Source organism: Macaca fascicularis, chromosome 3 (assembly GCF_037993035.2).
Source record: "Macaca fascicularis isolate 582-1 chromosome 3, T2T-MFA8v1.1".
Taxonomy (NCBI): domain Eukaryota; kingdom Metazoa; phylum Chordata; class Mammalia; order Primates; family Cercopithecidae; genus Macaca; species Macaca fascicularis.
The window spans coordinates 131846111-131872179 of record NC_088377.1 but is presented as its reverse complement, the minus strand read 5'-3'; the positions used below and the strand labels follow the sequence as shown (position 1 = coordinate 131872179).

The 26069-nt window shown below is 35.1% G+C and overlaps 1 long non-coding RNA gene across 2 annotated transcripts in view; it reads left to right on the top strand.

The window, feature by feature from the left end:
• LOC135969908 (uncharacterized) overlaps positions 1 to 16638 on the top strand; it is a 49046-nt gene extending 32408 nt beyond the window's left edge. The window contains exons 3-5 of one of the 2 annotated variants that reach the window (XR_010585263.1): positions 11344 to 11419; positions 13825 to 14443; positions 16352 to 16638. This is a non-coding gene — a long non-coding RNA (uncharacterized lncRNA). The remainder of the gene's footprint in view (positions 1 to 11343; positions 11420 to 13824; positions 14444 to 16351) is intronic. The other variant, XR_010585262.1, reaches the window with a different exon arrangement.
• The last annotated feature ends 9431 nt before the right edge of the window (positions 16639 to 26069 follow it).

Below are 26069 nucleotides of genomic sequence, written 5' to 3'. Positions count from 1 at the left end.
ATAATAGCTGATAAGAACTTTGCTTCATTTTTTTTTTCTGCTAGAATCAAAATTTAGAGAAGCAAAGCATCAGAATCCATTTCCAAAATTTGATTGGTGCCACTCAGAACAAAGACCCATATTCCACTGTAATGTTGATATTTTTGTCTGTTTTTGTATCATGTGTATCTGCTTTATAATTTCCCTACATTCTCAAGTATTAATTGTCAAATGATTTTTAACTGATTACTTCTGAATTAAAACACAATGGTTTTCATTTTGTCTACATGGATTTATAGCTTCATATAGTTGCAATCACAACATTTTATACTTTTAGTAAGATTATATTCATCCAACAAGGGACTATATCCAGAATATACAAGGAACTCAAACAACGCAACAGCAAAAAAAGTAAATAATCCCATTAAAAAGTGGGCAAAGGGTTTCAATAAGAATTGCTTAAAAGAAGACATACAAATGGCCAACAAGTACATGAAAAAATGATCAGCATCACTAATCATCAGGGAAATGCAAATCAAAACCACAATGAGATAGCATTTCATTGCAGTTAGAATGGCTATTATCAGAAAAATTAAAAACAGATGCCAGCAAGAACACAGAGAAAAAGGAACTCTTATGCACTGTTGATGGGAATGTAAACACAACTATTATGGAAAACAGTACAGAGATTTCTCAAAAAACTACAAATGAAACTACCATATGATCCAACAATCCCACTACTGGGTGTTTATCCAAAGGAAGTGAAGTCAGTGCATCAAAGAGCTACAGGCACTCCCATGTTTCTTGCAGCACTATTCATAACAGCAAAGATATGGAATCTACTTAAGTGTCCATCATCAGATGAATGAATAAAGAAAATGTGGCATATATTTACAATGGAATATTATTTGGCCATAAAAAGAATGAAATCCAGTGATTTGCAGTAATAGGAACAGAACTGGAGGTCATTGTGTTTAGTAAAACATTCCAGGCATAGAAGACAAATATTGCTTGTTCTCACTCATATGTGAGAACTAAAAAAGTTTGTTCTCATGGAGGTAAAGTGTAGAGTGACATTTACCTGCGGATAGAAGGGGTGTGGTGATGGGGGGATGAAAAAATGTAGGAAAATGGATGCAGACATACAGTTAAATAGAAGGAATAAGTTCTAATGTTCAATAGTACAACAGGATAACTATAATTACAACATATTACACATTTCAAAATAGCTAGAAGAGATTTTAAATGTTCCCAATACATAGAAATGATAAATGCTCAAGATGACTGTTATCCTAAGTACCCTGACTTGATCATTATACATTATACACATGTAACACAATATCACATGTACCCCCATAAACATGTACAAGTATCATATATCCATAGAAAAAAGTAAAATTCAAGCTAAAAGGATTATGTGTTAAATATTTTCTATTTTCACATTGCTTTAACAAAACAGAGTGTACAATGATCCATTATATTTATATACCTGTATCATAATTTAGTTAATTGTTTCTCTTCTGTGGAACAAATAGGTGGCTTAAAATTTATGCTGCTACATTTGAACTTTCAAGAAATACATATATATTCTCTTCATGCTTTGCTTCTTTTTTTCTGATAAATATTTTTAGAATATAAGTCGCCAAGAATGAGATTGAATAATAGGATGAAAATTTTTGACATGTATTTTATCATTAATTCTGATTTTTATCATGAACTAATATTTAATATTTTTAACTATAAAATATATACAATATGAAAATAATAAAACTAACATCTAGTAAATACCACTGAGAGTGAATAAATTATAACACTGCCATATTTGATTCATATCTCTATTTTTCTTTTAAAATAAAATCTTAGAAATGCTAGGGTCAGCTTTCCAACCCTTCATATGATTGCCTTCAACTTAAGTTCCACCCTAAAAATGGTACTATCATTCCCAGGCATGCTTTTGTGTTTTACCAGATTTGTATGTATCCATAAACAATATAGAGTATGGTTTAAAGAGTTTATGCATATATTTTAACATATTAGTATCACGTTCTTCTTTTTTATTTTTACATAAATTTTTTTGAGTTCTATTCATGTTTGTTCCAGTGGTTATAATTAATCTATTTTAATTATTATGTAGTAGTTTGTGGCATGTTTATTTGTCCATTTTCATAGAGTATTTCATAACATACTTACCCATTTTCATGCATATGTCTTTTTGATTTTATTCTATTACAAACTAATTTGGTAATGATCTTGTTTCTATTTGTAAGCTTGAGCATTTGTACAGGAGGTTCTTCATGATTCATACTTAATGTAATTGCTTGGTTCTTCTTTACCCATAATCTCCCTTAGTGTTATTGGATCTAGTACACCCTGCCTTCGAGATAATATGAAATTGTATTCCATTTTAGTTTTTAATTACATTTACATGATTACTGCTGAGGTTTAACATCTTTTTGAGTATTAGGGAATTTAGTTTTCTCCTATGTGCATCACATTTTCATAATTTTGCCCAGTTTTTCCTTGGGTTGTTTTTATTTTTCTTACTGATTCCAAAGGGATCTGTAAATTATTGAAACTAATTCTTTTTTAGTATTGTGCTTTTCAGCTTTTCTTTTCACTTTAATTGTGCATTACATCATATAAAAGTTTTCATTTTAATGTAGTCTTAGTTGTAAATCTTTTTAAATTTGGTTTGTTTTTCCTGTTATTTGTTTAAAAATTATTTATCTCCCCTAACATCAAATGAATATTCTTCACCTCTGTTTTTTCTACAAATTTTCAATTTTGCTTTTCACACTTATGAAATTACTTATAATTATTCAGTTACTAATTAACCTTGTTACTTGCTCAATTTTGCCAACATTTTGAGTTATTTTAAAATAAAATATATTGGTGTTTTTAATCTCTATTTTAAAGTTTCTATTTAATTACCTCTTGCTCTTTAATGTTATTTGTTTACCTTCTTTACCTTCTCTATTTTCTTCTAATTTCTTGAGTTGGAAAACTTCAAAAAATCTTCAATATTTACTTTTTTCTAATGTAAGCATTTCATGCCAGTTTTTTGAAACTATTGCTTTATACACATTTAACAAGTTTGGACACATTGTATTTTCACTGTTATTAGTTCAAAATGTATTTTAATCTCTATTATCAATATAACTCCTTATTTGGTCTGTGAATTTTTTGGAAGATTGTACCTGATTATATTTTAACCCAAATGTATTGGGAAGTGTGTGTTCAATTTCTATTAATTTCTAAACTTTGATTACTTCTATGTGACTCAAGAGAGTGATGTCACCAAAATGGTGGAGTTGGGTCCGGTGTGGTGGCTCACACCTGTAATGCCAGCACTTTGAGAGACTGAGGCCAGCAGATCACTTGAGGCCAGGAGTTCGAGACCAGCCTGGCCAACATGGTAAAACCCTGTCTCTACTAAAAATACAGAAAGAAAAAAAGTTAGCTTGCCCATGGTGGTGCATGCCTGTAATCCCATCTACTTGGGAAGCTGAGGGACAAGAATCACTTGATCATGGGAGGCAGAGGTTGCAGTGAGCTAAGGCCGCACCACTGCACTCCAGCCAGAGTGATAGAGCGAGACTGTGTCTCAAACCAAGAATGACAGCAACAAAACAACAAAATGGTGGAATAGAAGCAATCTGGTTTCACCCTCCCCGCAGAAAACAAAACAAAACAAAATCCTGTCCAGTGTCAAAATTATCACCACCAGTACTCCAGAACTCAAAACTGAGGCTGTGATAATCCCTGAGCCACAGAGAAGTAAACTGCATGGGGAGGGTAGAAGAAATGGACTTTTCCATGTGTTACATGCTTCCTACAAACTGTCAGGCACTTCACAGAAAAGTTCCCCTGGAGTTACTGTCTCTGGGAAATGTGATATTGCAGCAGACAGCTGGTTTCCCCATCATCTTGGGTTCCTACACAGAAAAGCTGTTTTTCCTTCAACCCACTGAAAACAACTTGAGTGCCTTTAGGGAGAGGAACCCCTAAAGGGTTGCTGGAAATAGACAGTGGAGGTGGGGTTAGCAGTCCCAGTGCACAAAACATGGGCACTGCTCTCCAGCTCACACAAAGGAGATGACAAATCAAAGAGGTAATGCAGCACTCAGCATGAACCCCTAACCAGCCTCTCTACACAGCCAGGGAATCCCCTTTGGGTTCCTCCCCCTAACCCCAATTCAGCACAAATGGCACATCAAACTTTGGTAAAAGCTGAGGCAAACTTGAAATTAGGGCACCATGTAGTGCCAACAAGGAGGCAGCAACTTAGGAATAAGGGAAATCAATAGTCAAACTGCATAGATACTCTAAACATACATACACTAGAAAGGCCAAACTAACCCAGACTGGAAAAACAGGAATAAACAACTAATCCTTCAGTGCAAAGACATCAACAGGTGTCCATTAGAAACAACAGTATACAAGGAATTATAACCCTCCCAAATGGACAAAGGCAGGAGCCAGTGACCAACCCAATGAGACAGCAATATAAGAACTCTTAGATCAATAATTCAAAATAACAGTTTTGAGGAAACTCAGAAAATTCCAAGATAAAGCACAAAAGCAATTTATCAGAAAGATTTAACAAAGGGGTTGAAATAATTAAAACAAACAAACAAACGGAATCTTGGAAATGAGGAAAACATTAGCTGAAATGAAAAACTCATCAGAAGGTCTCAACAGCAGAATTGATCAAAAATAAACAGTGAGTTTGAAGACAGACTATTTGAAAACACACAGAGGAGAAAAAAAAAAAGAATGAAAAGGAATGAAGAATGCCTCTGAGACCTAGAAAATATATCCCATGGAATACTATGCCGCCATAAAAAAGGATGAGTTTGTGTCCTTTGTAGGGACATGGATGCAGCTGGAAACCATCATTCTTAGCAAACTATCACAAGAACAGAAAACCAAACACCGCATGTTCTCACTCATAGGTGGGAACTGAACAATGAGATCACTTGGACTCAGGAAGGGGAACATCACACACCGGGGCCTATCATGGGGATGGGGGGCGGGGAGGGGGGAGGGATTGCATTGGGAGTTATACCTGATGTAAATGACGAGTTGATGGGTGCTGACGAGTTGATGGGTGCAGCACACCAACATGGCACAAGTATACATATGTAACAAACCTGCACGTTATGCACATGTACCCTAGAACTTAAAGTATAATAAAAAATAAATAAATAAAAATTAAAAAAAAAAGAAAATAATCCCAGTAGAACAAATCTGAGCCATTGTCTTTCAAGAGGGAGTTGAGAAAGAACAAGGGTTAGAAAGCTTATTCAAGGAAATAATAACAAAAATCTTTCTAAACCTAGAGAATGATATACATATCCAGGTACAGGCAGGTCAGAGATCACCAAACAGATGCAACCCGAAAAAAACTACCCCTAGGCATATAATTCTATGTGATCCAGTTTCTTGAATATTTCTTATGATATGTCACGTAACCTATTACTTGGTAAAGTTTTCCAAGTGTCACACGTACACAGTAGTCAGCAATGCTATTTAACAAGTGTTTCTAGATCTTCTCAGTTGTGATGAAGCTTATATTGCCTGTATCCCCTGTCTCATAATGACTGTGACTCAATGCTTAATTGTATTGGCATGTAGCAGTAGCTTGAAATATATTTTCACTAACCCAGCGAGAGTTTGGGTGTTTTTGTAACTGCAGGATTATCAGCCAATGTTAATGTGGTGGATGTGGGGTGATATTAGAGGCCTAGCAGTGAGAAAGGTGACAATCCATGTTGCATATGAGCAAAACACTTAATGAAGATGTTATGTGCTATAACTTGCTTAAATATGTATCTAATAAACTTGTAGCACTACAAGAAGTATTTGAAAGTACAAACAATATTGGCACATATTGATCTGTATTGACTGTGCTTACCTAGCTATTATGAAAGAGACCCAAAGAATATCTGCTTTTAAAAAGTATGTGTTATCCCTTCATTTGGTATAGGGTTCTATATCACTGAGTCAGATTAACTTACTACTTGTTTTTGAAATCTTATATATCCTTATTAACTTCAGTCTAGTTGATTATTTAAAACTCCATCACTATGGAGTAAATATTTCTTGAAAAGAATGTAAAAAGTATCCAGCATAAACATGGAACAAATGAAATGTAATTAAAATTACAAACTTCTGTCAATCAAAAGACACCATTAAAAGAGTGAAAAGGCAACTCTGAGTGAGAGAAGATATTTGCAGGACAAAGAAAAAACAAAACACACAAATATTCTTGCAAATCAATCAGAAACAAAAGTCAAACCAAATAAAAAAATATAAATGATCTTTTACACCCCCCACCCCAAAATGATATCCAAATAATCAATGCACATTGAAAATGGTCCTAGAAGATATTAGTCATTAGGGAAATGCAAATCAAAACCATGGTAGCATACCTATTATACCCTAAAAATGTTAAAATGAAAAAGATGAAAAACACTCTCACATACTGCTGTTTGCAGTGTGAATTTGTTCTTTGCAAGACTGTTTTTGCAGGATCAACTAAAGCTCAAAATATGTGTAATCCTATGACCTGGCTATCTCAGCCACACTAAAGAGATCTTTGAGGATGCCAGCTTTATGTGAAGGAAATTCATTCAATGCAGCAAGCTAAGGCAGTTACAGGCTTATCTCATTGGTCCTCTCTTCCCTTCAGGAATAACTGTTCTGCAATGCTTGTTGTCTACTACCTTAAAGTCATTGTGTTAAATATTTAACTGCTTTTTAGTTGTTTAAAGTAGAAGGTTAAACTGATTTGTATTAATCATCCATCTCAGCTGAAAGCAAATGTTGTATGGAAGCTTTTGTTGGCTAACCACGGGGCCATTTCATCTTCCTGCTGGGTCATAGCACATGGAGCTGCACTTGTCCTAGTGGTACACATCTGGTGTGATGTCTGACTCAATTCCAAGAAATTTTGCCTATAATCTGAAAGATGTTTAAACCGTACATAATTGGTTTGTTGTGTGTGTGTGTGTTTTAGTGTTTTCTTTCTTTTTCTAGGAGGTAGACAAGAAATCGTTTTTTCCCTTTACATATTTGATTTTAAAAAAAACTTCTTAATTAAAAAATTAACTGATAAAGACGTAATTCCTAACATATCTGGATTTCAGTTTGGGAGTTTGCAGTGAGACCCCATATGTGAACTTGCTTTTCTTGTGTTTTTACACATGAAAATGATACCAGAAATATTAATGACATCAGAAAATGCTACTCTTGCATATTGTTGAATTTTATGATAAGCTCATTAAAATGCTTTGGACTGCTTATTAAGATGCTGTAGGAGTAAAGCTGTTCTTTAACTTAAAATTTTTATAAATATGGGCACACTAATAAAGTGTACGATGGCTTAAATGTAAAACAACTGTAGTTTAATTTCTCTTTTAAAATTGTTTTGGTTTCTTTGTATCTTATTTTATTCAGCAGAGAACCAGATTATGTAATTTGTTTGATATTTTGTTGCTGTTGTTTTTGAATTTGAAGACAGTGTGTGCTTAACTAGGGAATCATTAAACAGCCATGGAAATTTATAGTGACTCACATAGAAACTCATTTAAAAATTCACTTTTTTTTTTTTTTTTCAAATTTTACCCCTCTGTTTTTGGCTGTGAATGGCAAAATGATTTAGTAGTTGAAGTTAATTTTTGGTCCACTCTTACTGATTTCAACTCTTCTTCCTCACTTTTACCTTTGAGACAGCTAGTGCCTCATGTGCCTCTCCAAGATACCCAGTTGTGGCATCCAGTGCCACAGTAAGCAGGTATTGTCTTTTTCTATTCTGTTTGTTTTCCTCAAAATTGTATACAGTGAATCTAATAAGCAGAGATAAGTTTGTGAATAGTGTGCAATAATGGTTTAATGCAGGGATATAGGGTCAGCAACTTTTTTCCTGTAAGGGGCCAGATAGTAAGTATTTTCAGCTCTTAGGTCTTACAGTTTCTCTTGCACCTACTCAATTCTGCCTTGTGACACTAAAGCAGCCATAAGCAATATGTAAGTAAATAAGCATGACTGTGTTCCATTAAAGCTTTATGTACAAAAATAGTCAATGGGTTATGTTTGGCTTGTGGGCCATAATTTTCTGAACATTAGTTTAAAAGGTTATGCTTCCCAAAGCTGTATGCTGGGATTTTAACACATGACTCAGGGAAACGCTATAACTCAATGTCAAAGGTGTATTTTAATGGTGACAGTTTCAGGTTCATTGGTAGAACCGTTGTTAGTAATACATTTTTAAGCCATTCAGCATCCAGCAAATTGGATAATTAAACAGCAGATGCCAATGAAATGTACCTCATGAAAAAACAGTTTATATTTACTATAATCACTATATAAAAGTCTAACACTCACTGAAGTTCAAAAAAAGCAATTCATAAAAGAATAATAATTGATATTAATCTTTCCAAGCATTGTCAGCTGATGATTGTGGTAGTTGGGAAACTTTAAAAATAACAGAAAGTATGTAGTGATCAGATATTAGAGTTTGCTAAATTATTTGGATTCCCATTTTTAAAAAGTCTCATTGTTTTGCAAAATGATTGTCTAATGTGGACATGTAAAGTCCAAGTTGCATGAGTGGAGAAATTATCTTCCCTAAAATATCCACATAGAAATCAATATATAAGTCACAAGTCTCAGTTAGATAGAGGAACACAAAAATAACTTTCTGTTAACTAACTTCAATGAATAATTGCAATTTTCTTTCTAACAAAGGAGCAATTCTTTCTTGGTTAATGTTTCTGTATCTGGGGCTATATGTAGACAGTAAAATTACATTTATTTTTGCAATTCTAGCTTGAATAGATGCGTTAACTTTGGAACCTGTCAGAAAAGCATGGGTTTTCAAATACGACTATTTTATTAAAAAGTTGTATGATGAATTTGAAGACTCTTCTACAAAGGACAGGTCCATGGTTTCAGATCATTTTTGGAAAAAAAAATCAGTTAACCAGTATTTTCTGCTATACTGTCATTTGTAGTTCTTTAAGTTTCTTTGTGCATGTAGCATTGCAGCTGAGATATATTTGGCCATTGTAACAATATTCTTTTCTTCACTAAACCCAGGTAACTTAATAAGTTTCTTGAAACTACATAGAAGAATTGAAAGTATTATTAAAACATTTACAACATCTTTTAAAAAAAGCATATTCAAAGATTTCAGTGGTCACTCAGCAGGAAAATTTCATTGATTTTGCCAGTATGATTCTATGAGCTTTCAAAATACCAGGCAGGTCAGGATATCAGGTAATGTTTCAAGTCATTTCACAATACTTTTAAAGCTGTACATTTAGTCTTGAAATTACTATAATCCTGACTTTTATTTTTCCTTAATAATTCATACCTTCATTTATTCAACAAACACATTCTCAACCTACTACACGTTAAGATTTGGGAAATCAGTGATGAACAAGTTAGATGAATTTTCTGCTCTTATAAAATGAGCATTCTAGTTGTCAGAAACAAACATTAAACAAGTATAGAAATATACCTGATGAGTTTAGAATATGATAAATACCATAAGAAAAACGGGCACATGACATTACAGAATGTGAGTTACCGAACCCAGTAGTACCTAAAAAATGAGGGACCCAAAGATTCCTTTACGAAAGAAAAGTGCAAATATGAAGTAGTATGTCATTACTCTTCATTTTCTAAGGATATTTCCTAAAAAAATAAGAATTTTCTAAGGAATTATGGCTATTTGATGACTGCAATCATCTGAAGGAGAATATAAAATATTTCAACATTTTAAACTCACAATAAAATAAGTTACACTTTCCTTTATTTTTTAAGGCTTCTCTAATCTGATGGACACTCCCGCAATGATGCTTCTTATTTTAACTTTAAGAAACCCTAAGATCCTTCACTCCTATGCTGCTGTCAACGAGCAGCTAAGAAGCACAGAGAAATAGGCCATACAAAGTCTACCTCTCTGAACACTCTGGTTTGTTGAGATGACAGATGGTTAAGTCTCTCTCTGACATCAAGAGATAGAGCCTAAGTTATCATGGAATTGTTTCTTTTGGAATGTCAAGTTTACATGCACCATATCACTCTTCTAAAATGGCCTCAAGATTCAGGGTCTCATCTCACTTTTGATTTAACTGCACTCCATATTCATCCATGTGTGAAAAATGGTGGTCACACTAGAAAGCTTGTGCTTACTGTTTCCTTGCGTATCTGAATACCTGCATCACATTCAAATCTAACTTACTGCCTTAATTTGATAGCTGAAAGAAACACTGAACAAGTCACACTCCTGCAAGGGCATGAAACATAGAATGGCAAGTATATTCACTAGGATTGTGTTTTTCTACAAGTAACAGACAACCTGGCAAATGGTGGCCTAAATTACTAATCAGTTTATTTTATTCTTGTACATAAGTTGGCAAACCATGATTGGTCTCAAGGAACTATCAAAATTCAATTTCCTTCAAGCTTTCTGCCTAGCCTTCCTTCACATGTAGCTTCCATTCTCCAGTTTTCCCCCTGTGAACCTGGTAAAAAGGGGTATCAATGTTCAAACCCAAAATATAAATAATTATTCAGGAATATCTTAACCAATTTATTTCATGTATAGTTTGTAGTTTTATAAATGCACAGCTTTGGGAGGCTGAGGTGGGCGGATCACGAGGTCACATCGAGACCATCCTGGCTAACATGGTGAAACCCCATCTTTACTGAAAATACAAAAAAAAAAAAAAAAAAACTAGCCAGGCATGGTGGCGGTGCCTGTAGTCCCAGCAACTCGGGAGGCTGAGGCAGGAGAATGGCGTGAACCCGGGAGGCGGAGCTTGCAGTGAGCCGAGATGGCGCCACTGCACTCCAGCCTGGGCGACAGAGCGGGACTCCATCTCAAAAAAATAACATAAAATAAAATAACAGCACAGAAGTAATATGTGATACAATTCCCTGAAAATGTATCTTTCAGTAAGTATAAAGTAAAATACCTGTGATAAGCAAGCATGACCGTGGTTGAATTGGCAGTGTATTTTTTATTCATAGTTCTTAATAATAGGCATTTTCTTTGATGTGTGTATGTGTATGTATATATGTCCTATCTTGTGCTTATGTAGTCTTGATTAATTATTCCAGGCATCACAGAAAGCGATTGATACTTTTGTTTGGAATTGAAAAATTGCTTTGCAGTTCATATAAAGCAGGTAGCTACCAGGAGTTTAAGTAACAAATATAAAAAGATTAACTATCTGGAGCAATTCTCAAAGCCTTTACTATGTGAATGCACATGCAGAATTTCCAAGATGACATTATAGTACTCAGCATTTTCCATGATCCATATTTCACCACGAACATTTTTTCTTGCAGATTATCTTACTGAGATATCTTGGAACATGGTTTGAATAACATTGCTCTAACTTCTTTCACGTCATGAAGCTCTAATGTATTTTTTAATATTTTATACACTGCACTATTTAACAAAGGAAAAGATATCATATTATTTAATTGTTTTACGAATGTATGTCATTTTCCTCTACAACTGCTACAAATTGGCACTTAAGTTAGAAAGCTATTTTATAATATATTTGTATTAATCTAGAAGGCTTAACTACACCTAGATTATACAGTAGTTGCTCAATAAATAGAATCATAAACTAACTTCATTTCCAAACTGCACAAAACAGTCAATCTAGTAATGACTGGTGGGGGTGGGGCAGGATAGAATCATTGCTAGGGCTCTTACACGAACATCATACGTATCACTTTTCTGTATTTATCACTCCATTAAGTCTGTTCAAAATCAACCTTCCTATCTAAAATGACCAAGAATTCAAATTGAATTCTTTAGATGCATATGTGATCCGATTGCTTGTTCTATTTGATTCACACAGACAACAATCTGTTTTCTTTCCAAATTGTATTTGTTGTCATTATTTTAATCTAGCATTTTGTTTCAAGTTATTGGAATATTCTGAATTATATAGGAGGTTTATACAATAACAAACAGTTTAAGAAACAAGTCGAAGTATCACTCTGCCCAGCCTGAACATCCCTTTTAGCCATGTGTCTATTTCTTTTGGACCCCAATTTTAGACAATGAAATCTGTGGTTTATTCTTTTAATTGTTGCCATAGACTCACTGAAATGCCTGCTATATACATGCATGTTGGACAATGAACTTCATAACTGACATATTCATCAGAGAATCAGGAGGAGAGAAGGTGATCACTTAAAAAGAAAAGCCTAGTTTGTATAAGATGGATGTTGATCAGGTGCTCTCCAGCATCACAGTTACATTTGTTCTGTTCAATTAGGGTTGCGGACTAGACAGAAAATGTTTTGTAAAAGGAAATATCCACCGTCTTTGAAGCACTATTAAACATAAATTCTTTCCAAAAGTATTTTTAAAAATTACAGAGAAAATACAAAATTATGTGATTCATTTTTTATTATTATAAAAAGATACACTTAGGCCAGTAGTAAAATTGTTGAGTTTCTTTCTCCTAATGGTTAATTCACCATATAAAATATATAATTTATTCACAGTGGCTTATTATGAGATTCTAATTGCCTATTTTTCCAGAAATGGTGAACAATCTGTCATTTAAAACAGGGAGCAGAATAGATTAAACATGAAGGGAAAATATACAAGCAGTGAGGCCCTCAACTTTTTCAGCACTGTTTCGGTCCGTCCTCTTTTTCTCTCCCTCTCCTTCCTTCTGTGGATTTCTGTTCCTTCTATCCCACACTTTTCGTTCAGAACTGTTCATTTTTCTTTTTTAAAATGACAAGGGCCATTCCAGGCTTATTAAGTGGAAACTTGACCGATAGCATTGAAAAGGTCACCTGTAATTCAGGCTACAAGTGATAAAAATTTAGGGGTTAAGATCAACATAGACTGGGAGGAAAATTGAAAAAATAGAGATAAAGATTTATAGACATGAGGCTATTCAAAGAAGACCTAGTGCTTCCAGTTGCTGAGAAATCAAATTGATGACCAGAAAATAAGATCAGATTAAGAAATATGAGGTTGGTAGGGCCTCCTGAGGCACAGTCAGGGGACACTGAAATGTATTTTTAGTGGATTATGAAGGGTCTGGGAATGGATAACTCTGAAATCCTTTTACAGTACATCACAATGTGTCACATATTCCTTGAGAAACTCAATTACCAAACATCCCAGACAACATGAGTGGCTCCACTTGAAGTGAGAAAAACTGTAAAAGTGACATGAAATGTTAAATTGGCTTTAGGGTTCAGAAAAGTATTTTATGTAGGTATACACCCTGATTTTCTTCAGCACAGAAAGCTTATATTTATAGAAAAGGACATGTTACCTGTGGGAAAAAAATTAAGTAGACTTTAAAGAAATATTTAAGGATTATTCTGAGCCCTTAACATGACTAGACATACATTTTTATTTATAATTATTTAAAGTATCTCTATTTTATTGTTCCTCAACTTTAATTCACCCAGGAGAGGTGCTTAGGAGCTAAATGAAAGTAAACAATTACAAAAAATGTATGTTTTGAAGAATTTTTTATGAAGTTGGGGGGCAGGGAGAGTTTTTCTTAAGGGAAAGAACAAAATAGAATTACTGAAATAAATATTAGAAGAAATAAATGAATTCACTGTATGAGCAATAATGTACTGGAATAAATGCAACAAACACTTTTCTTCAAGCATAATTGCCTGAGAATAATAGTAGATAACATTTAAATTCAAATTTTATTTTGTGAAGGATAACATTTAAATTAAAATTTTTTTGTGGAAGCAACTATCTTAACTATCTGTGCTAACGACAGCTCTATGATAGAAGGAACTTTGTTTATTATGCTTACTATGCAGATGCAGAAACAGAGAAAGGAAGAGGATTAGCAACTTTCCCAGATCTGAGTTGAGCTGAGGTTTGAGTCAAGGCAATGTTACTTTTGGGGCTTTAACAACTACATTTTATTGTCTCCTAAACAGATGCTTCCTTTTCTTATTTAATAAGAATAGACCTTGGAGGTCTGGATCTGGACATGAACAGACACTTTTCCAAAGAAGATATACACATGACCAACAAGCATATGAAAAAAAGCTCTATATCACTGATCAAAAGAAATGCAAATAAAAACCACAACGAGATGCCATCTCACACTAGTCAGATTGGCTATTATTAAAAAGTCAAAAAATAATAGATGCTGTTGAGGTTGCAGAGAAAAGGGAACACTTATACACTGTTGGTGGGAGTGTAAATTAGTTCAACCATTGTGTAAAGTAATATGTGAACTCCTCAAAGAGCTAAAAAGGAACTACCATTGGACCCAGCAATCCCATTACTGGGGATATACTCAGAGGAATATAAATCATTCTACTATAAACACACATGCACACAGATTTTCATTGTAGCACTATTTACAATAGCAAAAACATGGAATCAGCCTAAATTCTCATCAATGACAGACTGGATAAAGAAAATGTGGTACGTATACACCATGCAATACTGTGCAGCCATAAAAAAGAATGAGATCATATATTCTGTGGGAACATGGATGGAGCTGGAGACCATTATCCTTAGCAAACTAACGAAGGAACACAAAACCAAATAGTGCATGTTTTCACTTATAAGTGGGAAGTAAATGATGAGGATTTATGAACACAAAGTAACAACAGACACTGGGACCTACTTGAGGGTAGAAGGTAGGAGGAGGGATAGGATTAGAAAAAATAACTGTTGGGTACTTGGCTTATGTGTGAGTCCCTTGTCATACTGCTATAAAGACATGCCTGAGACTGGGTAATTTATGGAGAAAAGAGGTTTAATCGACTCACACTTCTGCAGGCTGTACATGTACAGGAGGCATGGCTGGGTAGCCCTCAGGAATCTTACAATCATGGCAGAAGGGCTAGGGGAAGCAAGCAAGTCTTCACGTGACAGTAGAAGAAAGAGAGAGAGAGAAAAAAAAAAGTGTGTGTGGGGGGGAAGTGCTACATAATTTCAAACAACCAGATCTCATGATAATTCATAAGAACAACAAGGGGAAACTGTTTCCATGATCCAATCACCTCCCACCAGGTCCCTCCCCCAACACTGAGGATTACAATTCAACATGAAATTTAAGTGAGGAATCAAAGCATATCAGCTTAGTACCTGGGTGAGGAAATAATCTGTACAACAAAACCTCATGACAAAAATTGACCTATATAACAAACCTGCACATGTACCCAAAACCTAAAGTAAGAGTTAAAAAAAATTATACAGGAGTATACTTAGAAGGCATAGTTTCTGAATTCTAAATCATTATTCATAAATATTTTACCCAATATTTTTATTTGCATATTTCCTATAAAAAATAATAGATCAAAGACTTCTAATTGTTAAAAAAAAAAAAGCAAGCTGCTAATATTTATTGTGCCTTTACTCTTTGCCAGGCTTTATTAAAGGCTTTACCTGTGTTACACTGTTTAACTCTCCAAATAACTCTACAATATAGTTACAGTTATTGTTTCTGAGAGAGGATGGAACTGAGGCTCTATAAGGTCAAGTCACTTGATCTAGGCCAGTAGTTCTATTTTTAACATGCTTATGAAACACCTTAAAAAGTTATTAAAAGATTCCCTGATTTCAACACCAGATGATCTAATTCAGCCCAATAATTTGCTTATGCTTCTGGTCAGACGACCACACTTTGAAAACTACTGCTCTCCTAATGGTGTTAGCAATTGTCTGAATTCTGAGACTTTAATCAACACATTTAGAGTTACAAAACATACGTTTTGTGATGTTCATTCAGTAGATATTGATTGATGCTGAATCCAAATCACATCAAACTAAATTATTCATGTACCATGACAGACAGGAATCCTAAAGGCATTTTTATAAAAGACATTTGCCTCTAATCCTTAAGGACAGACACTTAAGTAGCTCATTTTGGTACATAGAAATTAGATTTCAATACTAAACTCTACTCACTTTTCTCAAAGCATATTAAATCAGCAAATAGTTTGTATCAAGCATCATCGTAAATGAATTAAAATTGTTTTGTTTTAAATAATAAACTTTAAAAGCGAGAGATTTAATAGATTCCCAAATTGATAAAGCTAATTAGTGCCAGATTCTACCACACCCTATTTTCAGTTTCCTTGAATGAGTAGTATGTTAACAACTCCCCTTGGTCTTCCAATATAATTTTTCCCCATATTTTATTTAGGTACGTGACTACTGATAATTAACAATGGAATTTAAATTCCCCAGGAGCTCTCGCATCTAGGCATGGGACCAAGGCTAAGTTCCAGTCAATGGGATGTAAGTAGAAATGATGTGTGTAACGTTAAGAATCAGTTTTTCAGAGAGATAATTTATCTTTCTTTTCTTTCTTGTCTTTGATAGCATCTTCAACCTTTCTGGACTACAGCACCTGCCAACTGACCCCACATCATGGCTCCAACGCTGGCTTCATCACATATCTTCTCTCTTAGTCCCTTCGGCTCTCAGGGTGAAATAGCTTAACAAAATTGCTGACCTAGGTGCCTCAGCATTGTTTCTTTGTCATAGTCTCTGTATTATCTTATTTTGAGCCATTCTTTTCCTGCAAAGATCCTAACTGAATGAGATAATACCTACCTCATAAGCTATTTGTAAGGTTTAAATAAATCAATGCATATTTAATACATGAAGCTGTGCCTAGTTTATAGTAATTACTAAAAAAAGTTACTTATTTCTCCATCCAAAACATACACACAATAGTATATCCTTCATGAGTACTTCTTGTGGACTAAAAGGCAGTGTCTTTAAAGTGTTTTGCAGTCTCTGACAAAACTACACTATTACTCTTACTCAAGGTTTTAATTGATTGTATGTACACAAGGTTAGTTTGTATGAGCTTTGGAAAAACGAGAAATTCAAAGCGGAACAGTGAAGGGAGGAAAGTGTATGTTCCACTAATAAAATAAATATTAGTTCCTGTAATCAGATTGTGAGTGACAGTGAAGTCCAGTGGACCTATTTTGCCATCCGACAGATGGCTGAGAAGTTGCTGGTGTGGCAAGCAAGCAGTGCAATTGCTAACTCTGACTGCAAAATGGCAGACTCATTCGCTTGGGGGGCCAGAATGAGGGATGGTTCACATGGGAAGCACAAAGTCACCCTTGATGAAAGTTCAGAGAAGAAAGAGATCATCAAACTTACTCTAATTACCAAAAGGTGATGACATTAGAGGAAGAATTAGAGTTGGAAATAGTACTTTTGGTAGACAGGACTGATTTCTAAGAAAGTCCATACTCATGCGATACAAAGACAGTTTGTGGGCCCCAAGGCAGAGTAGCTGCCTCAGGTGGGCAAGTGGCTAAAGTTCACCAAGCAATGTGGCCCAAAACTCACATAGACACTATGCCTACCTGCATCCCATGATGCCAGGAGAACCACATTTCCATGGCAAGGGACAGTGAACAGAGAGGAGCCAACATGGAAATGAAAAAGAGTTATAAACAAAAAGAAAACAAGAGAGGAACCTTCAGGGTAACAGAATCAGTCACTCTTGAATATGTGACAGAGTAGAAGGTTATACCTCTTATATCTGGATATTGAAATTCCATTTCTAGGCTCTGGACCGTACTTCTTTGAAGGTTACAAATATCAATAGCTCAGTTGGATCTCAGATTGGAGCTATTATGGGTTGAATCGCACCCCTCCGAAATTCACATGTTGAAGTCCTAACTCCCAGTATCTCAAAATGTGACCTTATTCAGAGGCAGGGTATTTATAGAGATAAGCAAGTTAAAATGAGGCCATTGGGGTGGACTTTAAGCCAATAAAAAGGGGAAATTTGGAGACAGATTCACCCAAAGAGACAATGCATGTGAAGAGAGAGGCAGAGATTGAAGTGATGCTTCTACTAGCCCAGGAACACAAAGATTGCCAGGAAACCTCCAGAGGCTAGGTGACAGGCAGGGAACAGATTCTTCCTCACGACGCTCCAAAGGACCTAATCCTGCTGATACCCTGATTGTTTAATTCTAGCCTCCAGAACTGTGAGACAATAAATTTATGTTGTATGCCACCCAGTTTGTGGCACAATGTTTCAGCAACCCTAAGAAAACTAACACAGAAGCTGATAATAAAATCCCTGTATTAGTTAAGATTTTTAAAAAAATAAATGATGAAAACAAAACAAAATCCCTTTTATGAACTGAACTCTAAATGTGAAATGTGTAGGATCAGTAAATGAAACTCTCAGGAGTGTACATGTTCCGGACATATTTTGATTCAGGTGGTTAAATGATACTATCAGGAGTTTAACTCTAACTCTGGCTCTCGGTGCTACCTTGCTTCTGGGTTGGCTTTTTACCCTGGCGAGCTCTCTTCAAATGAAAATAAGATGGGACTTAACAATTCCAGCTTTAAGAAAGCTCAACCAGCAATTAGAGAAAGTTAAACAACCTCTTCTTTCTAAGGTTCATAGCAACATAGGTTTTACCTCCCATATTACCAGCGTTACTTAATTATTGCCAGTTACTTCACACAGCTGGAAACAACTTGGAAAGCTGTTTAACCAGAGGGGTAAGTGGATAAGAATAGTTGAAGAATTGGTAATTCATTCAGTGCGATTTCTCTCTTTTCTCTGTTATGGTGGAGACAAATATGCATATTTTTATTTGAGCATGAAAATCAAGAAGGAAAAGAAAGAAATTACAGGTAAGATATAAATTACAAATTTTTTTCTTTATTAAAGGTGTAGTGGTATTTCCAAAAGTATCTCTTCCTGAAAAGAGAAGATTTTAGTGTTTAAAACATTTTGTAGAGAGGTTAGAAATCCTAGATTTAACCAATAAAACAACAGAAAAATAATTTAACATTTTGGGAACCCATCTATTCGTGTGTTAAAAGAAAAAGTAGTTGCATTTTCTGAGCAGGGACATGGATGGAGCTGGAGAAAATTATTCTTAGCAAACTAACAAAGGAACAGAAAACCAAATACTGCATGTTCTCTCTTATAAATAGGAGCTAAATGATGAGAACTCATGGACACACAGAGGGAAACAGCACACACTGGGGACCTGTCTGAGCATGGAGGGTGCAGAAGGGAGGGGATCAGGAAAAATAATTGATGGGTTCTAGGCTTAATACCTGGGTAATGAAACAATCTGTACAACAAACCACCATGACAGCAGTTTATCTATGTAACAAACCTGCACTTGTACCCCTGAACTTAAAATGAAATGATAGTAAAACAAAATTTAAAAATAGATATGCTATGATTTCTGTGATATATGTAGTTGGAGACACCAGAGATTTTATGCAGCCATGTTTTTGTTTGCTTGTTTGTTTGTTTTTGTAGCATTTATGTAAGCTTTTATTTTCAAATACTTTTTTATTAAAAATTTAAATTTAAGAAAGTATTAATTTTTAAAAATATTATCTTGATCAGTACTTGTTGCTGAGTGTTTTTAAAGTAGAATTTATGGAGAATAAAATTAGAATTGTCAACATAACTATGGTACAGAAACAACTATTTTTTTTTTGTTTGTTTTTGTTTTTGTTTTTTTTGTTTTTTTTGAGATGGAGTCTTGCTCATCGCCCAGGCTGGAGTGCAGTGGCGCGATCTGGGCTCACTGCAAGCTCCGCCTCCCGGGTTCCTGCCATTCTCCTGTCTCAGCCTACAGAGTAGCTGGGACTACAGGCGCCTGCCACCGTGCCCAGCTAATTTTTTGTATTTTTAGCAAAGAAGGGGTTTCACAGTGTTAGCCAAGATGGTCTCCATCTCCTGACCTTGTGATCCGCCTGCCTCGGCCTCCCAAAGTACTGGGATTACAGGCATGAGCCACTGCGCCCGGACAGAAATAACTGTTGTTAATGTTATAATGTATTCTCTCTGAGCTATTTTTCTATAATATACCTATGCAACTTAGGAAGAGGACATGATATTGGCTTATTATTTAACCCTTGTATTAATGTCTCTTTGATTTTGTGTCCTTTGTTTTAACTTGCAACAGATATATTTGTGAGGAAGTAGGGAATTAATAATAGAGAAAGAAATTAACTTGGCAAATGTATTTTTCAACTTCTTTATCAGATTCAATTAAATGTACAAGTCACTTTCCTTTAGAGAGTTGCTTATCTAATGTATTCCAATAAGAAATTCATTAATGTGAATTAAATCATTTATTTCTAATGGTATTAGGGATAAAAATGTAACAGACTTTATCAGTCACACAAAGATAATAGGAAACAGGTAAGGACAGTAGACTGACAAAGGAAATGTATAACCTTCAAACAAAATTGACCACCAGAGAGGCACAACTATATGCATGAGCTCTGCATGCAGACAAGCAAATGGAACTGATAGGCATTTTACAGACATCTGATAAAATAAATAGCCGACAACGCTGCACAATAACTTCCCGTTGTGACCACTGCTTCCTTTCTTGAATGTATAATAATGGAGGCTTTTGAATGTGACACATTTATCCATTTGTGAAAATAATGTAACGCTAACATACATTATTTTAGCTGAAAATAATATCACAGTCCTGTTCTTGTATTTGATGGCAGAGGCTAAATAATAACACTTTCAAAGGGTGCTTACATACACATACACACACCCATACCCCACCTTAGTCATGCTGAAACATAAGAAACAATTGAAAAATAGTGTAAGTTAATTGGGGAAATTATATAGTGCAATTATAGAGTCTTATTGAAAATCATTTATATGCAAATATATTTATAGATGTGGACAATCTATAATAGGAAAACCTTATTCTGATTACTCTTAAATATATGAGTTTATTTATCTATTCTATTCAGTCTTCTACTGAATTCTGCATTACATTTGTATAGTAGATATACAAGGAAAAATGTTCAGTTGCCCCTCACTACTACTATAATGAAATTAAGTTCTGATGACAGAGTAGTATATTGAATAAAAAAGAATCTATCTGAAACTTTCATCAACTCATAATCAAAAAGCCATAGGAATGTATGTTGAAACACAGATAGTGTTTGTTCCTTCCAGTGAATAAAAATAGAAAATGTGGAGAAAAGAGCAGTGTCTAGGATAATACTTAGAGGAACTGGGTTAACATTTTCAATGAAAGCAATACAAGTATTATTGGGTCTTTAGAGACTAGAAACTACAACAAGAGAAACTGGCCATCAGGCTTAAGTAAAGAAGGCTGCTACCTGTATGCAGGAACTAGGATATTTCAAGCTTTTAAAGCAAGGAAAAGAACAGTGTTCACCATTCACTGAACAACTTAACCCGGATCACTTTCTGAATCCAATATGTGCTCTAAATTGCCCCCGGAATAATGTAGAAAGATACTTCATAGAAAAAGAGAGCACTCAAGTTATCTTAGGGCCTGGAATTATTCCAGTACTCAACAAAGAATCAGATCTCTACTCACTCAATTTACCAAATCCATTGCAAACAGACTGGGGACTACAGATGTAAAAGTAAGCCGATAACAATGGAAGTTAACCGTTTTCACTTAAATTGTTATACAAAAATCAAACTTTTAATAGTACAGAATATAGATAATTAACACCATTTCAAAACACTTTGTTTTCCCTCCAAAGTCCCATAGCTCCCAGTCTATCTTAGTGGCATCAAAAGACCTCACATCTAAAGATCAAAATTTCAAAAGAAATACTACACCCCAATATACTGACAAAATATTGAAACTTATTTTTATATAGTGCTTAGCATTATAAAAAGCATTTGCAACCAAATTATGTCATCCTCATAACTATGTTTTGAGTTGGTGGAACACGTATTATCACCATTTTAAAGACAAAGGGATTAAGACCATGAAGTTAAATAAAATTATCAAGACTAATTTTTTTATTTTATTTATTTTTTATTCAAACACCAACGTGAACCAGATAAATTTTTTTAAAATGATAATACTGTTACAACCAAGACTCAGTACTCTCTTTAGTATTTATATTATGTATTTTATATAAAATTACACAAAATTGCCGTGAAATAATCAAATCCAGATATACTGTTTTGACTTTTGCTACAACTACACTTGTCTCCATAAAACAGAAAAGGCAATTAAGAAAAATGGTGTGGGCCGGGCGCGGTGGCTCACGCCTGTAATCCCAGCACTTTGGGAGGCCGAGGCGGGCGGATCACAAGGTCAGGAGATCGAGACCACGGTGAAACCCCGTCTCTACTAAAAATACAAAAAAATTAGCCGGGCGCAGTTGTGGGCGCCTGTAGTCCCAGCTACTCGGGAGGCTGAGGCAGGAGAATGGCGTGAACCCGGGAGGCGGAGCTTGCGGTGAGCCGAGATCGCGCCACTGCACTCCAGCCTGGGCGACAGAGCCAGACTCCGTCTCAAAAAAAAAAAAAAAAGAAAAAGAAAAAAAGAAAAATGGTGTGCTCCTTCCTCAGACTGGGTTCTGGGAGTGAAAGAAAAAAAACATAAACTATAAGCGCCTTATCCATGCTTCTGATCTTGTCTTCCCTTTCTGGTATGGTAGTACTGGAAGAAGGGAAATCAGGAACCGGCTTGTTTCTGCAGCATTGGAGAGGACTGTGGTTTGTTGAGGAATTAGGCACCTTAGCGCACTCTAAGAAAGGGAAGTAGGAAGCTTGGCTCTGGAGGCACAGCTTGCCCCATTAAATTGGTTCAAGGAGACCCATCCCTATCCCTTACAACTTCTCACTCAAGAACAAGCTACTCAGTCAAAACAGTGGCCAGAATCTGACTAACTACGGTCCAGGAGGAATGACTATTAATTTTATTTCCCAACACATTCAGGCTGAGATAAAAATCCTCAAGAAAAGTTCTTACCTTAAGAGTAAGGATGAAGATTTAATGTGACATTTGGGACATTTTATTTTTAGCTTTATGTCTAAAACACCCAAATAAGTAAGATTTGTTTCAATTTTAAATCATTTGTGCAAAGAAGGCTTAACTTGGTTTTTTGAAAGCCAGAAGAGATAGGAAAGAATTGAGATAAACTGTTGTTAATTTCTCAAGTCGACTCAGAAACCAATAATCAATTTCCTTTGAAGGCTGTGAACATACCAACAATATGTCAAATTATATTCTCCTTCATTCAAATACCATGACTGTTTTCTTCCCCTGTGTGACAGAAGTATCTTTTTTCTGTGAAAGAAGCAGCATTCATCTTCTTAATCACGTCGCCAAAATTTTTCGGGTTGAATAGATTTTATTTCAATCTCGTTAAAGGCTTTCTTTTTTTTCAGAACCACTGACTGCCTACAGACACAGAAACCAGATTATCTGGGCTTGAATTCAGTGCCACAACTTGGGAAAGTCATCTGAATTATGCGTGTGTCTTGATTTCCCCATTGTACAATGGTAATAATAGTAATCCTACTCTTGGGACTGATGAGAGGGATTCAGTTTACATGAGTATACTTAGAACAGTGACTTCTAATGTACTTAGATCAGTGACTTCCACAAACGATGCTGTAATTAGTGTTATATATTATTTTTATTTGTTGTTGTTATTTGTGTCTCTCTCATTCTAGGCCCATTCCAGAACCATCATTCTTGAATACTTTTCTTGGCATTCCTAGAACAACTGCACTATTGCATGTGTTCCTCTTAGTTTCTCCCATCATGTTTGCTGGAGTACAGCCACAAATAAATTTCTTAGAAAGAATGACTCAGATAACATTTCTGTGTTCTTGTCTGAAAATAACTTTTGTGTGCTGTGAACCTTTAATGCTGAGTGGCTGGAAATACTGGTATCCAATTATTTTCTATTAAAACTTAGAAGATGTTGCTTGTTTGTCCTCACTCATACTACATTAGTGATCAAAGTCTAGCCACTTGAATAGTTGTACATTTATTAGTGACAGGTCACTTTTCTCTGGAAACTTTTTACAATGTCTTGGAATTTTTTTAAACTTTTTCCACTGAAAGTTTAGAAGACTTTATCAATATATGGACCTTTCTTCATTTTTTTTTTCTATAGGCCGTTGGAGGACTATACAACCTAATGATTTTTTATTTTCTTCAACAATGAGAAATTAATTCGAATATTTCTTATGAAATATTTTTATCCATTTTTCTAATATTTTTATTAATATATCTTCTTCTTTTTAAAATTTATTTATAAAGAAAAGAGGTTTAATTGGCTCATAGTTCCACATGGCTGGGGAGGCCTCACTATCATGGCAGAAGGCAAAGAAGGAGCAAAGTCATGTCTTACATGGTGTACAGAAGGAGAAGTGCAGGGGAGCTCCCCTTTATAAATCCATCAGATCTTGTGAGACTTATTCACTATCATGAGAAGAGCATGGGAAAAACCAATCTCCATGATTCAATTACCTTCCACCAGGTCTCTCCCACACACATGGGAATTATTGGAGCTACGACTCAACACGAGATTTGGGTAGGGACACAGCCAAACCATATCATTCCACCCCAACCCCTCTCAAATCTCACATCCTCACATTTCAAAATATGGCTTCCTAACAGTCCCCCAAAGTCATAACTCATTTCAGCATTAACGCAAAAACCCACAGGCCAAAGTCTCATCTAAGACAAGGCAATTCCCTTCCACCTATGAGCCTGTAAAATCAAAAACAACCTCCTGGATTAATTTTCTATTAAAAAAATCTCTTTTTTTTCAGTTTTTGAATTTTGCATTCAGCCAGACTTATATTTGGGTGTATGTGTTATGTGTGTGTGTATTTCTTTTATTTCAAAGGGCTTTTTCCCGGTCTCTAAATGTTGTCTGTTTATAGCATTTGATTCTTACTTTATAAATTTGTCTTTATATATCAAATATAATTTTTAAATTATCTTCTAATTCCTGAATTACCTTTGTAATTTTGGGGCTTTTGAATTAGCTATTCTGTTAGTCTTTCTTCTTATTGCTGTTAATGTTCTTCATTTGCTGAATTATCCTTAACCATTTATTTCTATTTTAAGAATTAGAAATTGGGTTAATCTAAATATTACATATAAATTTCCTCCACTGTTGTACATGTAAGTTCTTTTCCCTAATCAGTTGCCTCTTAAAATGGAAAGTTTGGCTAGATGCTTTGTGAAAAGGGAGGACACTTGTCAACTAGTAGGCTTTGCTTCAGGTCTATGTGGTCTATTAGTTGTCAACTCACAGAGGTCAGAATATGAAGGGCATTAATTAAGGGTGGCAGCAACCACATCTCCAGTCCTAGTTATCTTTTAAATATGAGTCAAAACTTCAGTTATCATTTCAAACAATTTTTAAAAGATAAATAAGTGGCTACAGTTATAATATTTAGACTTCCCATGGCTATAACTTTATATTCAGATAGTAGTTTGTAAAATACCTTAGCAATCAGTAATCCCTTCAAAATCTGTTCTCTACTACTCTATAGGTCTGTATGCAATAATTATACTTCCAATCACAAAACGAAAAAAACTTCAGAAAAGTGTCAGTGTTCAGGTAGCATTTTCTCTACTTCGTATATGGTTTCATATTGAATTTTGCATACTTGCATGAAGATTATTACAGAAGCCTCAAGTTACTGAGAATAATCACAAAGTGGCTAATATCATGACCATAATTGCTTAACTACAATGGATTAATACAGCACAGTGATGTTTAGGAGAGAAGACTGTTCTATAGCCAATGACAAAACTGAGAGCTAGGAGCAGGCAGACTGTGTAATGATTGAGTAGTTCACGGCACATGCACTTGAAGGAGGACCAAAGGACCTGCTGTGAAGCGATTCCAAGGGTATGCAATTATCCGACTATGTACGATTGAGAAGGATGCCGTATAATGGGAATCACTAGAGAAGAGGTGAAGGAAGGTGAAGGCGGTAGTGAATCATGCAGAATGGAGTAGACTGAGTTACCCACAAGGTGCCTCCACTGGTGACTGAATGAGAATTGACTGGGGAAGTGCAGCATGGGTAACTTCCTTAGTCAAACCTGTGATAAATTAGAAGAAACATTTTTCTAAAAAGCAGCATCAGTATTTTCAATACTGACATAAAGCTCTTCATGAGAGACCGTGTTAACCGTGGAACATGGTTGGGAGTGTTGTGGTGGTGCTAGGGAGGTGGATGTGGTGGATGGGAGAGGCAATAGTCTTTTTCATGACTTTAAATATAAATATGTCCAGTAAC